Here is a 15,912-nt window from a genome sequence, read left to right on the forward strand (position 1 = left end):
GTGGCTGGTTGGCATTGTTGTAATACTCGCCATTGTAGCGTTGGGCAGTTGGCTGTTAACGGCTCGTAGCGTTGCGCAGTTGGAGGTGAGCCGCCAGCAGTGGTCGATGTGGGGAGAGAAATGGCGGAGTTTTGAAATTTGTAAGAATGTATGTCATGAACTGCTATATATATTATGACTTTTGAACACTATTAAGTGTTGGGCAGCGGCAGCTGGATGTGAACAGCGCGTAGCGTTGCGCAGTTGGAGGTGAGCCGCAAGCAGTGGTGGATGTGGGGAGAGAAATGGCGGAGTTTTGAAATTTGTAAGACTGGATGTCATGAACTGCTATGTATATTATGATTTTTCAACACTATTAAGGTAAATACATTGTTTGTTCTCTATTAAAATCTCTCATTTGCTAACTATGCCTATAAGTAGTTAGTGCCTTCTGTAGTTTGAATCTTTTATTTAGCTGGCAGTAGTGGCGCTCGCTGTATTGCAGTAGTTCGAGTAACGAAGATTTTTGTGAGGTAAGTGATTTGTGAAAGGTATAGGTTAATGTTAGTCAGGGCCATTCTTTTGTAGGGATTATTGAAAGTCAGATTGCGTTGCGCTAAAAATATTGTGTGCCAGTTTAAGGACAGTCATGTATAATTGTTCAAAGGGGACATTTCATATGTCGACCCTTAGCCGAGGATACCTCACTGGAATCTTCTGATTTTTTTCTTGTAGATTGTGTAATTAGTGTAGCTATTGTTTATTGCTAGCGCGTAATTGTAGAGAGAATCTCCTTTGTAGTTGCAGTCTTTCATTGTTGTTGTGGCATGCATGTAGATTTGCACCAAGTATTTCGCAGCTGCGCTTGCAATTAACTAGATATTATTTTCAGTGCTATGTTAATGTGTTTTCTTATTTTGCTCTTCAAATTGTGCTTTTCTGTGTTATCGTGTGAAATATTGTGACAATAATGGCATGTGAAAAACGTAATACTAGGCTCCAAAGTAAACTGAGAAATGACAGTGAAGACGAAAGCAGCGTCTTAGCGCCACCGTGTAATGAATTAACTAATGTTCAAACTAGTGATTTGGTAATTGTGCATAGGGAAATGGAGCGGGCGGCAAATAATGGCTTAGACAGTGAAACAATTAGTGAACAGGTAAGCATTATCGATCGATCGGTCGGCAATAGCTCGCCTCAGGAATCCGAAATGACAGGACACAATCTCGCAAATACTGTAGATTCAGGTTTTGGGTCCTCACCGTTTTCTAAAATAAGTCAAGGCACATTTTCTGCTTGTCAAAATGTGAATGTTGCCGATGCAAATTCACTGCCGAAAAGCACTGAGGAACATGTTTCAGACACCAATGCATTGTTATTACTATTAATATAACAAATGGGACAAACACAGCAAAAGCTTCAAAGGTTAGACACAATGGAACAAAATCTTCGAAAGTTAGACACAATGCAACAAAATCAGAGACAAACACAACAAACGCTTCAAAAGTTAGACACAATGGGACAAAATCTTCGTAACTTAGACACCACGCTTGAACAAACACGTGAAGATTTAACTACTGAGTTACATAACATTGAATCGAAATGTCAAAAAGTCTGTAATGACGTAAAAACACAAATTTGTGAGCATTATCGACCTATTTTTTCGCGGCATGAAAATGCATTACAGAATCACGAAGCAGCCATAAAAGAACTGCAAACTATTGTTCATGAAAATCATGGGACCTTGCAAGCTAAAATTGACTCAGTTGCATCTACCGATTCGGTTACGTAACTTGCAAAAACTCCGGAAATCTTAAAGAACACAGTAGATACTCTGAAACTTGGTTCAGAAAAACACACTGAGGAAATAGGTACACTATCGGAGAAAGTAGCCGAACTTTCGGATCAGTTCACTAACTTATCTACAAAGGTAGATGATGATCTGAATGACACAAGACCTGTAGTCTTTAATGACACAGAAGAGTGCGAACAAATTAGGAAATTCAAACAAAATCAGAATCAAATTAATACGCAACACCAAACCGGGAAGTACAAGATCAGCTGACACAGGTAATACAAGAATTACGTATTTCAGAGGACACTCGCGCCCCAATATGGGAAGAGGGTACTAGAAATACGGAACAGCCAAAAAATAATAACACAGCGCATTTCGGAAATTATGAAAGAAATTGGCAAGATGCACCGAATTTTGAAATGGAACCGCCGAAACGACGTAACAATTACCGATATGCGACTCGTCGACATGATGATTTTGACTATAAGCTGTTCATTACTACACGTAAATTTAAAACATTTAAGAATTCTGGCAACGACATTCATCCACAAGCATGGCTCCATCAATTCTCTCATTGTTTTCCTCCCAACTGGTCGTTAGAACACAGACTGGAATTTATGTGTGGCTATTTAGAGAATGAACCAGCTGTAAGAATGCGATCGGTCATTCACGATTGCCACAGTGAAGCAGAATTTTATCACGCCTTCCTCTCAGTATATTGGTCTCAAGCTACACAAGACCGAGTAAAACATAGCATCATAATGATGAAACGTTTCGAACAATCTGAATTTTCCAGTCTTGTGAAAAATTTTGAAGACATGTTGCACAAGAATCAGTACCTGTCAAACCCATATAGCCCCTCAGAACTCATCCGCATTTGCTTAATAAAATTACCTGAACATTTACGACATATTATTTTGGCAGGACGTTGCAAAGACGACATTGAAGCTTTCCAGGGACTCTTACAAGAATTAGAAATTGACACTGACAATCGCGGAACGTGAAAACAGGAACACAACAATTACAGTTCACATCCGTCGCAATTGCGCGATGAAAGAAATAATAACTGGACACGAAAAGGCTATTCTTACAATGTAAATCGTGACGAAAACAGACACCACCCGTATGACAACCGTTGGCACAGTAGTAAGAATTACAGGGAAAGATCACCTCTCCGCGGTAGAGACTATCACAGAGACAATCAGAGAAACAGACAATTTGGGAACCAAAATAATTATTATCAAGGGAGACAGAATAACTTTAGACGCAACGGTCCAGTGCGCAGTTACAATTCAGGGAGAAATTCTCCACCACGTGACCGACAAGAAAGAAACTACAGGAATTACCGACATGACGACAGACGATATAATCATAACGACAGGCTTCAATTGCATCATAACTGGCGAGATTCAAACAGAGCAGGGCACTCTCGACAAGGTGAATTTGTAGAAGTTAGGTCCCCTAATCCTAATAACGACGCCCGCCAACAAAGAGACAGACAATGACTCGCACCGCAGGCAGCCACGTGCGCCGGCTGGCTCAGAGAAAATTAACATATATGCTAACCTTGCGAAAAATTTTAGCATTCCTTACCGATGTATACAACATGATAATTGCTTTGAAGTTAACTCTGAGCACTAGGAAGAGTAAAGGCTTGTACCACATTTCACATGTAACACCGTTTATTGAAAGATATCTGCTTTTTAACTTAGTCTTAGCCATAAAATATTTCACTTCACACTACTAGTACAATTTGTCACACTGAGAAACAGTTAACATGCAACAATGTTTTGAAGTTAACTATCCAGTCTAGAACCTAGGGAACATACTTAAACAGAAATTACGAATGCATTGTTATAGTGAACATACGTCACAGTGTTATTGTGTGTGTACATTCTTGCTTGTTAGTTGCACGATTACGTAACGACTATAAGGCTTACATACTTAGAACATATACTGGTACTGCTAATGAGATTTTAATGCAACATTTTGGTTTACTTGAAAACGCATTCTGGATTTAAAGTACTTTCAGTGAGATACCAGATGACACAGTGGTTAGTTTATGTGACAGCTACACGATTTTATCACGACGCTACTAATGAGTGACAATTTACAATGTTGCTTTTGCAGTGTTTCTGTTTTATATCTGCACAGTTTTTCTGTATTATTCTGGAAAGTAAAACATGTTTTAGTAGTAACTTTTGTGGTATAGCTACAATGAGACTGCCTTTTCCGTAGCACAACAATACGTTACACCACAGTACTTTCTTCATCATGGCTATAAGCGTAATAACTAAGATATCTATACGCAAAGCATTTAACTTTTGTTTATCATGAGGTAAGTACATTCACTTCTGCAGAACTTAGCTTTCGGAGGACAATAACTGCGACACTTCCACAGAGATTATCTTACAGCAAGACGCACATTTAGCGCTACAGGACACGTATTTGAGTGATTAATTTTGTACTTAAATCATTTATTTTTAAAGATATTTGAAGTACAATGATACAAAGGTTTTCCGTGATACATTTCATTCCATTGCTGTAATCTGTAACACCTGAGGGTATCATTACATTAATCCTCAGGGGGGTACACGCTTACTTTGTGTGCCATGTGTGTGGCAAGGACAAGGAGCCCTAGCTAATATGGTATTTGCTTATACAACTTTACACATCAGTACCATATTTCTCAAACAGAATTACACAGCTATCTGATCATTTAACTGAGAGAGACAAATATTTATTTTACTACATCAGTGACAGATGTTTGCGTAATTACACAGTTGGATAACTTCACACTTATGAAATTGTATTTTGTCTGTACTGTGTGAACCCTTCATATTTTTCGGAACCATTGTGATACTATGAGAGCTTTGAATGATGTATTTGGTATGGGATCATGATTTTTAAAGTACGTTTGAGGTAGGTGACACTATTGAAATGAGCAGAGACTTTTTTAGGTTTTGAAATTATTGCAGAAAGCTACGACGTTTTTGAGATTTGACTGAGGTGTTATGATGTTATTATTACGATGACCATGTGTATTATGCTGTTGAGGTATGTTTATGATCAATAAGCTGATGCTACATGAGGAATTTGATTATGCTACATATTTATTATGATGAAATATTGAAGAAGTGTCAACGAATACGTATATGAATAATGAGTAGTTGTTAGGGACTCTGACTTGTGAAAATGGATGTTGGAAACCAAGAATTGTACTTTAAGAGTTGTGAAATGTGTGTAAATGCGTGAATGTATCATAATGCCGACGAAAATTTTTTGGACACTGTTATATTCATAGGATTTTGTTTCTACACATTTGCAACGCAAATTCTAGACCAGTGAATTTTTTTTTTATGAGACTGTCACTGTAATGCAAACTGGTGTCGTAAATATTTCAGTAAGAAAGTTAAGTGACCACCTGCACGTAAGGCGTCATGGGCACCCAGCTGTGTGACAGTCGCCTGAAAAAAAAAAACCATTAGTGTGTGCCTTTCAGTGGCACAGGTGGAAAAAAAAGGGGGCCATTATCCTCACTATTGACATTCCTTTGTAGTAAGCATCGCAAATACGACATGCTCAAACTTGAAAACATATGATAACACTGAGGAGCTCTCAATTTATGATATTTACTGAAATGCCTAATGAAATGATGAGAAATATTTTTATGTCTATACACCTGATTATGACTACTGTCTTTCTAGTTGAGAGATTTTTTTTTACTACCTTATGAAATGCCATATGGCTAATGAATGATGTTTCATGCCTTCTTTTGTACATATTTGCTCATTTTCTTTAATATCTAGTTTCTAGCTGCACTGCAGCAATGGTTATTATAAAATTTAATAGATGTACTAATATCACTATTTTCTGTCTACAGACCCAGTAAAGAATACGTTTATGATATACTTTCTTAGAAAAGAGAGCACAAATAGACATTTCCCTTCACAGGAATTGCATAAATAATTTTTTAATGACTTGGTAACTTTCTTGCAGAGTAAGTTTTTGTGATGCATCACTCTAGTGTTAAGATGTAACATAGGTATTAAACATGGCCATTTTTACTGTAATATTTTTTCTGCTTGACCTATGTCATGTTTAGATATAAGTTATTGCATTTGCTGCTGCTGTTTGCCAGGCATAGTGCTACTAAATTTCACTTTGTATTACTCTGTGAAGCCAGTTTTACTACTGATTTGTTTTTCGTTTTGCTGCACATTGGCTCATATTAGTGATAATGTTGCATTTGCTCTTCAAATTTAGATTTACTGCTGTTAGTTTTGCCAATTTGCATTTCTTTGTCATTGCTGTTTGTGTTAATTGTTTTGTGCTGCTGTATTGCCTCGTCCATTAGTTTAGCACCTGAGCTCAGTAGATTTAAGTTAGCTTAAGATGGGGTAGGCAATATAAGAGAACAAGTTGTGATGAATTGGTAGAAATGCATTGAGAAGCTATAAGAAAATGGTTTGGCCAAAAAAGTATTTTGAAAGAGGGTATGAACAAAAAAGTAGGGTTTAGGGACAACAGGTTTAGGTAGGATTTTCTTGGAAATAAATGATGAGGTAAGATAATGGAAAATAAATAATGAGGTAATAAATGTGTGAACATATAAATACAGAAAGCATGCTTGAATAGAATTTTTTTGGTGGAAACAAATGTTGAAATAAGAGGAAATGTATATGGAATGAAGTTTTGGGGTGGACTGCATAACCAAATGTCACACTGAAAACAAACCCTGTTCTGTATGTTGTGTTATTACACTATGTGAATTTGTGTTTTTCCTGTCTTAATGTGTTTAGCTAATAAGATTTATATTGTAGAATTTTTCAAATACTATGTTATTTACTTTGTAAAGATGTTTAGACATTATTTATTCTGTTTTGTTTTAATGTTCATGTGTGAAGTTGATGTTTCAAAAGTTATTCTGATCTTTTATGTATGTACTCATGTCATAATTCCTGTAACACTGATGTATATGTTATTTCGATTCTTTTGTAAAGCCTGTACTACAAATGTTATCTGCATTGTTATGTTCTTTAATGATGTATTTTGTACCTTTCTAATTGTATTCTTATGTTATAAAATTGTAATTGACACCAGTTCATCATATTATTATCTTGTAAGTTCCATTTCACTGCACACGTTTCTGTTGGTCATAGTATATGGACAATATGTGAGAAGTAGGGACTGTTAGTGTTTGCACATGTGTTAATAATTCAGAAAGGGACTGGATAACAGCATTGCTGGTTCTAAGGACAATTCCAAACACTTTGTGAGTGCACAAGTGGTGGTTATGGACTTGCTATATTATCCACAAGACTCTTCAGTGGTGATTGTGCACCTGCACAGTCACCACAGATGGCTGCTGGCCATCTCTACAAGGACTACAGTGGGTCTGCATCTTTGATGACCCACCAATACCATTATTTCTACAAGGACTACAGTGGGTCTACACCTTTGCTGACTCACCAGTACCATTATTTCTACAAGGACTGCACTGGGTCTGCACCTCTGGTGGCCCACCAATACCACAATCTCTACCAGAACTACAGTGGGTCTGCACCTCTGGTGGCCCACCAATACCGTAATCTCTACCAGGAGTACAGTGGGTCTATTCTGTGATGACCTGCCTACCAATATTCTTCAAAACTTCGAATGACTCTGCTGTGGGTTTGCTCTGTTATGATCCATTACTTGTCTGTATGTCGAGAGTCAGCACTGTCTTTCCGTTGGAAGGACAACACTACTTCTTCAAGACTGCATGGAAATCCACTACTTCCGTGTGCATTTTCTTTTACTTCTCAGACTTTGAGGAAAACACTGCAATTTTACTGTGATGAATGACCAGCACTGTCTATATGGACTGTAACAAAATTTTAGCTTTTGACCAACATTGTATCAATAAGTGTGTGCATTTGATATCTTTGTTATTGTAATTATGAAAATTTATTTCAAATTTGTATTGGCCACTGCCAAAAACAATTTGTAAATTTTTTTGTGGGGAGCATGGGGGCTATGTAAGGAGGCTGTTTACGCTCTTATATTGGTAACGCCGCCGCCACGTAGCGCTCTGTATGAAAATCATTGGCTGTGCTGTGTGCAGTCTGTGGCTGGTTGGCATTGTTGTAATACTCGCCATTGTAGCGTTGGGCAGTTGGCTGTTAACAGCTCGTAGCGTTGCGCAGTTGGAGGTGAGCCGCCAGCAGTGGTGGACGTGGGGAGAGAAATGGCGGATTTTTGAAATTTGTAAGAATGGATGTCATGAACTGCTATATATATTATGACTTTTGAACACTATTAAGTGTTGGGCAGCGGCAGCTGGATGTGAACAGTGCGTAGCGTTGCGCAGTTGGAGGTGAGCCGCAAGCAGTGGTGGATGTGGGGAGAGAAATGGCGGAGTTTTGAAATTTGTAAGACTGGATGTCATGAACTGCTATGTATATAATGATTTTTCAACACTGTTAAGGTAAATACATTGTTTGTTCTCTATTAAAATCTTTCATTTGCTAACTATGCCTATCAGTAGTTAATGCCTTCTGTAGTTTGAATCTTTTATTTAGCTGGCAGTAGTGGCGAAGATTTTTGTGAGGTAAGTGATTTGTGAAAGGTATAGGTTAATGTTAGTCAGGGCCATTCTTTTGTAGGGATTATTGAAAGTCAGATTGCGTTGCGCTAAAAATATTGTGTGTCAGTTTGGGGACAGTCATGTATAATTGTTCAAAGGGGGCGTTTCAACTGGAGTTCAGTCTTGATCACAACACTTATGTCTCAATGACATGGGTGACCGGTTTCGGTTTAATTTACATAACCGTCTTCAGACCTGTGAATTAATTTTAGAAAATACTAGAGACCAATCTTAAAATAAAATGAAAATTGTCTAATGACGACAAAATTTTAACAAAATAAAATAAAACTTATTATACCCATGGCTTCCTTGAAGGATGGTAGGCGGAGCTCTCCTCAGCTGCTACGAAGTCAACTGATGGTTATGAGTGCTGAGAGTGAGCTCAAATATATGGAGGCTCCGCCTACTTCCTCTCACACTACTTCACAACAGCCAATCAGCGTTCATAATATGACGCTATTGTCTAAGTATAAAAGTATGAAATACACTAATAACATGAAATTGATTCATTTAAAATGTCTGATTAACAGATAGATAGTAAGTGTTAAACTTACTTAAATTTTAGATAAAAACGGTGAACTACGATGTGTAATAGTTGTGCCCTCTATGGGCAACCTTAATACTATTACAGTGTCAGTTAAATCAAAGATGTAAAGGTCCTTCGAGTTGTGGTACATATCGATTATACCGAGTCGCCTACATCACAATTGCATCTTTGATGGATGTTGCAGAACCGGCTTACTTTAACTGTAGTTTTCATGGTGACATTCTTTATAACAGTAGTGTAGCAGCCAGGGGTATGTTCCGCATTATGCATGTCTGAATAACTGATGAAACCGCTGATTAAATATTTAGAACTCATCGATCTAATAGTTTTTATAGTACTCAATCTCAATTTAACAAAAATTTTATATGACCTATAGCATATTTTTCATACATAGCTTTTGCCATGGATATAACTAATCTTATATTTTAAAACAAAAGAGTATGTGCATATTCATTATAGAATTTCGTCAAAAAGGTCTTTAAAATATGTTTCGCGAAAATCTAATTGTTCACTGAGCAGCATTGATGATTTGGTTTTCAAATGACATCACGATCAGCACTCATAACCATCAGTTGACTTCGTAGCAGCTGAGGAGAGCTCCGCCTACCATCCTCCAAGGAAGCCATGGGTATAATAAGTTTTATTTTATTTTGTTAAAATTTTGTCGTCGTTAGACACTTTTCATTTTATTTTAAGATTGGTCTCTAGTATGTTCTAAAATTAATTCACAGGTCTGAAGATGGTTATGTAAATTTAACCGAATCCGGTCACCTATGTTATTGAGACATAAGTGTTGTGATAAAGACTGAACTTTAGTTAAAATATAGTAAGATTTTAGCCTTTACTGAAGAAGAGGAAGATAAGTTAGCAGAATATCTGTTGCAATGAGCTTCAATTTTCTTTGGTCTACTGCCAGAAAAATTCAAAAAGTTATCGAACGAATGTGCACTGAAATTCAATGCTCACAATATTCCACCATTGTGGCACGAAAATAAAAAAGCTGGTACAGACTGACTGACTAATTTTTTAAAAAGACATCCCCAGCTGTCAATAAGAACACAGGAGTCAACGAGTGCCAACAGGGCAACATCATTTAACAAACACAATGTTACCGAATTTTTTACAAAGCTGAGCAGTGTTGGATAAATGTAAATTTCCATCTTCAAGAACATTTAATTTAGATGAAACAAAACAGGCGTTACCACAGTGCTAAAACCGAGGAAAATTATTGCCAAGAAGGGAATGAAGGAAGCTGGAGCCATAGTATCTGCTGAACGACGGACATTGGTTACAGTGGAACTGGCAGTAAATGCATTAGGTCATGCAGTTCCTCCCATGTTTATTTTCCCAAGGCTTAAATACAAGGATCTGTTTATAAAAAGCGGACCACCGGAATCTATCAGCGCAGGAGACAGTTCCGGATGGATACACCAATGATGTTATTGAAATATATGGATCATTTATCAAAGATATTGAACCATCAGCTGTATATCCGATTTTGTTGCGCGATAATCACCAATCTCATATAGATAACAATGTGGTGGAGAAAGCGAAATTTTACTCCATTATAATGCTGTCATTCCCGCTTCGTTGTACACACCGCCTACAGTCATTGGACGTTGGAGTAAATGCGCCTTTCAAAAGCTATTGTGCAAAGGGTCAGGACAATTGGCTACGCAATAACCCTGCCAAGACAATGTCGATATATGAGATCCCAGACATTGCAGATACGCGCTACCTAGTGCAGTGACTCCCATAAACGTAACGAGCACTTTCAGAAAAGCTGGCATTTGGCCTTAGGACCGCAACGTCTTTACAGAAAACGATTATGCTCCATTGTTTATTACAGATCGCTCTTTAGTTTTAGTAAACACAGCAGAAGTGGCTCTGGGAACTTCAGATGACATCATCACTAATAGGTCGGAATCAGTATCAGGGACTGTCAGTAGCACAGACGCTAATGCATCTGAAATTGTAAACATTAGTACAGATACAAGACAAATCGTTGATGCACCAGGGCCATCAGGGATTGTTAATCTGCCTGCATCTTCTGGTGTCATAGAAGAACAACTTGGAGATCAAGTTCCTTTCCCTCCAGAAGCAGTACGTCCTTTTCCGAAGGCACTGCCAAGGACTGGAACAAACAAGAGACGTCTCCAGTAAAACAAATCATGGCAGAAGAGGAAAGCCAGAAAAAGAGAGTGAACATCAACAATGAAAAGGTGAGAAAAAATAAAGGAAAAGGGAAGGATAAAACAACACAAGGAAATGGAAAAGGAAACGACAAAGGCAATGGGAAGTCTGTTACGCGACAGGTTTTACAAACGAGTAGTGAAAGATTTGAGAGTGAAGAGGACAGTTTAGAGTATTATTGTCTAGTGTGCTGCGACAGTTATCATAATTCACGTTCTGGGGAAGAATGGGTTCAGTGTCAAGAATGTATGAACTGGGCCCATTCCAGATGTAGCAGAATCAAGCCTTATTATCCTACCTACGCCCGAAATGTGATTGTGATATATCTTCTGATGATTAATTAATTACAAGCATATATGTTTTCTACCTACGACACCAACATGATAGATATTTTCAGCCAAAGACAAGGCCAATATGACTGAAGACTGAATTACCGAATCTGAGTAGTTACAAGTTATTTGATAGTTACTTGTTATATAACATACAAATATTTACCTGATGATTCGCGCAACATTGTTAGTTATTAGTTAAATAAACTGACATGGTTTAATCATTTATTGTTAATTTATTTCACAAATAATAGCTTAACGAGTATGGTAACAAACTTACCCCGACGTATGAAACCTCATGGCAGATTAAAACTGTGTGTCGGACCGCGACTCGAACTCGGGACCTTTGCCTTTCGCGGGCAAGTGCTCTACCAACTGAGCTACCCGAGCACGACTCACGCCCCGTCCTCACAGCTTTACTTCTGCCAGTTAGTTTGGCACCATCCTGCTGGCAGTTGGTCCAGTGTTCTTAAGTACAAACTTGCCAATGACCTCCTGTCTCACTTCACTTCGGAGATCACATCTTAGTATTTCTTTTGGTTCTAGAGCTTCACCCTGCAGATGGTAGGAGGGAACTGCGCTCTCTCATAGCATGCTCACGGTGCATCCCATTGGCACCAGCGAACTGACCATGATAAAACATGATACGATGGCTTTCTGCTGTTTAGTACACAAAACAGACGATGCCTCTTTGCCGAAGTTCAGCCTATAGGCAGTGTACTGTTCCAAACTTTCTACCAGGCAAATGTCCCGAGTTCGAGTCTCGGTCCGGCACACAGTTTTGATCTGCCAGGAAGTTTCATATCAGCGCACAGTCCGCTGCAGAGTGAAAATCTCATTCTTTACCCAGACTTGTTGACAATTTTCCCCAAGTCGGATTGTTATTTTACGACTTTAGACATTAAAACATTATTACTAAAAAAAAAATCTCACAACAAGTGACTTAAATAACTGTCTTAGTATCGAAGTTACACGTATAAGTTAATTTTGATTGCATCACATGACTATTAAAATCAAGTATTCTATACGAATTTTGAGGTTAAGTAAAAATCGGAACTTGTAACCCCGCTCTGGCCCACATGTTGAGTTCAAGACTGCTAATAAATGTATCTGGATTAGAAACATAAAAGCCCTAACATCAGTCTGGAAACTCCACACCCATCCTACCACTTGGTTTGCAAATACTGATGTAACTTACCGTACTTAGTGTTACTGATGCTTGCGAGTGGCAGCTCTGGTGGCGGAAAATTCTAAGTCGTCTGGTCTGCACCAGGGCTGCGTTCCTACAGAGCCCAGAATCGAAATCCCTCCATCGACTGGAACATTCTCTTGTGAGTCTTGAATGAAAGAAGTTCCAAAGAGCGCTACCAAAAGGAAGCAGAATTTTTATTCTGCCTTTTTATGCCTGTGGCTTGTGCACAAATAAAAGTTATCCTTCTAGGAGCCGATCAATCAGGTCCACACTAATAATGCAACAACCTCCCTTCCATACTCATTATAATCTATTAACCAGTCATGTGGTTTTTTTTTGTGCTGGAGTTCAGAAACAGGCAGGTCCTGACTCTAAACACGTATTCTGTTCCGTGTTTTAGCCATACAGATCTTTTCCACATACACACATCGATTTCTTTTCTCCCACACTATATTTTATTCATATTATCCATTGGTAGCTGCCCTCACTATTTCTCAACAGAGGCACACGGCAGTTAATTTGACACCATCCTGCTGGAAGTTGATCCAGTGTCCTTAAGTACAAAATAGCCAATGGCCCCCAAAGAGGTCCATGACTAAGGAATTTTTTGTTAGCGTACTCAAGCAGATGTTATTTCGATGGATTGCTCAAGCGCTGCCTGCGATATGTAAACTATAAGAGAATCTCAGAGAGCAGTGTTGGCTGCAGTAGGTACTGTGTGGCAGTAGGAGTAAGTAGTAGCGAGGAGTCGTGTGTATCGAGTTGGCTGGGCCGGTCGTGGGGAGGGATGGCGGTGCCTGAGCATTGTAGCATAAGGTAAGAGCAGCCTCGCGCGTATGTACTATTGTTATATCAAGTCTCATGTAAATATTAAAAACAAATCTCTTAATAATAATCTTTCTTATAAAAATCAACCTTTGACAATCATTCATCTCAATTTAAAGAATTTACTTATTTCTCCAATCCATGGTCATCCCAATTATTGTAAAGAAAAATCAGTTGTTTATTTTAAGCACGACTAATCTATCGGTCAGCATTGCACTGGGCTGTGCCAGAAAAATTTCTTATAGGAGAGATGTATGCGCGTTATCCGGCGACTTCATTGAGGTAATAATTTTCAATTTATTCAGTGTGATCTTTCAGGGCCATGACACAGCACTGCTCACGTCCAAATTTAAGAGTTTAGATTCACAGTCAGATAATTATTGAAAGGTTGTATATGAGTCACATTTTTTATTAGGAGGTTTGTCACATTGTATTATTCGTAGGTTACGGAATTTATCTGTTGGTAGGTTATACTGAATGTGAATTATATAATTATATTTTTTACTGTTGGGTGGTTATTATATAATTTATCTGTGGGGAGTTTACAACCTCCTGCCTCACTTCACTTCGGAGATCACATCTTAGTATTTATTTTGGTTCTAGTGCTTCACCCTGCAGATGGCAGGAGGGAACTGCGCTCTCTAATAGCATGCTCACGGTGCATCCCACTGGCACCAGCGAGCTGCCCATCATAAAACATGATACGATGGCTTTCCGCTGTTTAGGAAACAAAACAGACGATGCCTCTTAGCCGAAGTTCAGCCTATACGCAGTGTACTGTTCCAAACTTTCTACCAGGCTTTTGTTCTTCCCCTAGAGAACATCTACATCTACATCTACGTGATTAATCTGATATTGACAATAAAGTGCCTGGCACTGGGTCCAATGAACCACCTTCAAGCTGTCAATCTACCTTTCCACTCTAGAACTGAGTGCGGGAAAAGGAGCACTTAAATTTTTCTGTATGAGTGCGGCGGGGCAGGGTTTGCCTTTGCAGGCTGCAAATTAAAATTCACTTACCTCAGAACAGCGTCTGCTCGATGTCTCTTCACTCGCCAACGTAAATACTTACAGAGAAAAACTGTCATTAAAATTTTGTCGGGCAGTAAGAAAATGGATTGGTTTCTGGAAAATAATGTCCGAAATTTCCACACAAAAATGTTTATTTTGTCCTTATAGACAAAGTAACGGTACTACTCAGTTCACATTTAAACTATTGGCTATTAACTTCCGGTTCGTGATTCATACATACATTTCACACGCACAGCAGCTAGAAATGTCCAAACTCAACCCGATTTAAACCACGTTTTCACAGTCATTAATTCCACCTCTAATATGAGTTATTACATTCGGTCCTTCTTGTGGATAAAATAAAGCCTGCCGGAGTGGCCGAGCGGTTCTAGGCGCTTCAGTCTGGAGCCGCGCGACCGCTACGGTCGCAGGTTCGAATCCTGCCTCGGGCATGGACATGTGTGATGTCCTTAGGTTAGTTAGGTTTAAGTAGTTCTAAGTTCTAGGGGACTGATGACCTCAGAAGTGCCATAGTGCTCAGAGCCATTTGAACCATTTGATAAAAAAAAAAAAAACTGCTCGCCAAAAACGCTCAGTCGTTGAATACTGAAACATGCCACGCAGATACTATGAAGGCCAAAGTTTCACACACGAATATCATTCCAACAAAACAGTTCCAAAACTTCCAAACTTCACAAAATTGTCCGTAACTATATCAGCATTAGTCACGACACGTATCAAACGCGAGGAACTCAATATTCCTTCATTTTACACATAATGAGAAATATCACATTTAACCTGTCCTTCCACGACGAAGCTGGCGAGACACTCCCTTCTTGCAGCCCCACTCCAGGTGGGAACCGTCTCAATTCTGATTGGCGTATCATACTCGCTGCCAATCACAATGCTCACTCATGATCATACTCGCACCAAAACTAGCCTGCACCAATCCTTATACACAGACGCATTTACGTCATTCTGACATAGAAATATTAAAGTAATGTTTAGTAAATGAAAAGGCAGTAATTCTGGAAATATTCTTTAAATACTGATTTTACTCCAGCTGACTTGTGGCTGCTCTGTTACAATAGCAATCACACCTAGACATACGTCATCAGCAAAGTGAGTAAATCCCCTAGGATCATTTTCCCACGACAGGCTTGTGTAACTCTTGCCGGTTACTTAAGATGTTATATAATGCAACATTGAAATTAAACGAATGTCCCTTATACACACTCTCATTTACTCACATTTACTCCCACAACCATATTAGACACAAATAATAACTTTGTCTGATTTTTATATTACAATAACGAAAAATAATTGAAGTTTTAATATGAAAATCTCAGTTAATTAACACTGCACACTGACAGTTCGATTTATGTTTCCCAATTATACCAAAAAGATAAACTA

This window comes from Schistocerca nitens, chromosome 9, assembly GCF_023898315.1.
Source record: "Schistocerca nitens isolate TAMUIC-IGC-003100 chromosome 9, iqSchNite1.1, whole genome shotgun sequence".
In the NCBI taxonomy this organism is placed as follows: domain Eukaryota; kingdom Metazoa; phylum Arthropoda; class Insecta; order Orthoptera; family Acrididae; genus Schistocerca; species Schistocerca nitens.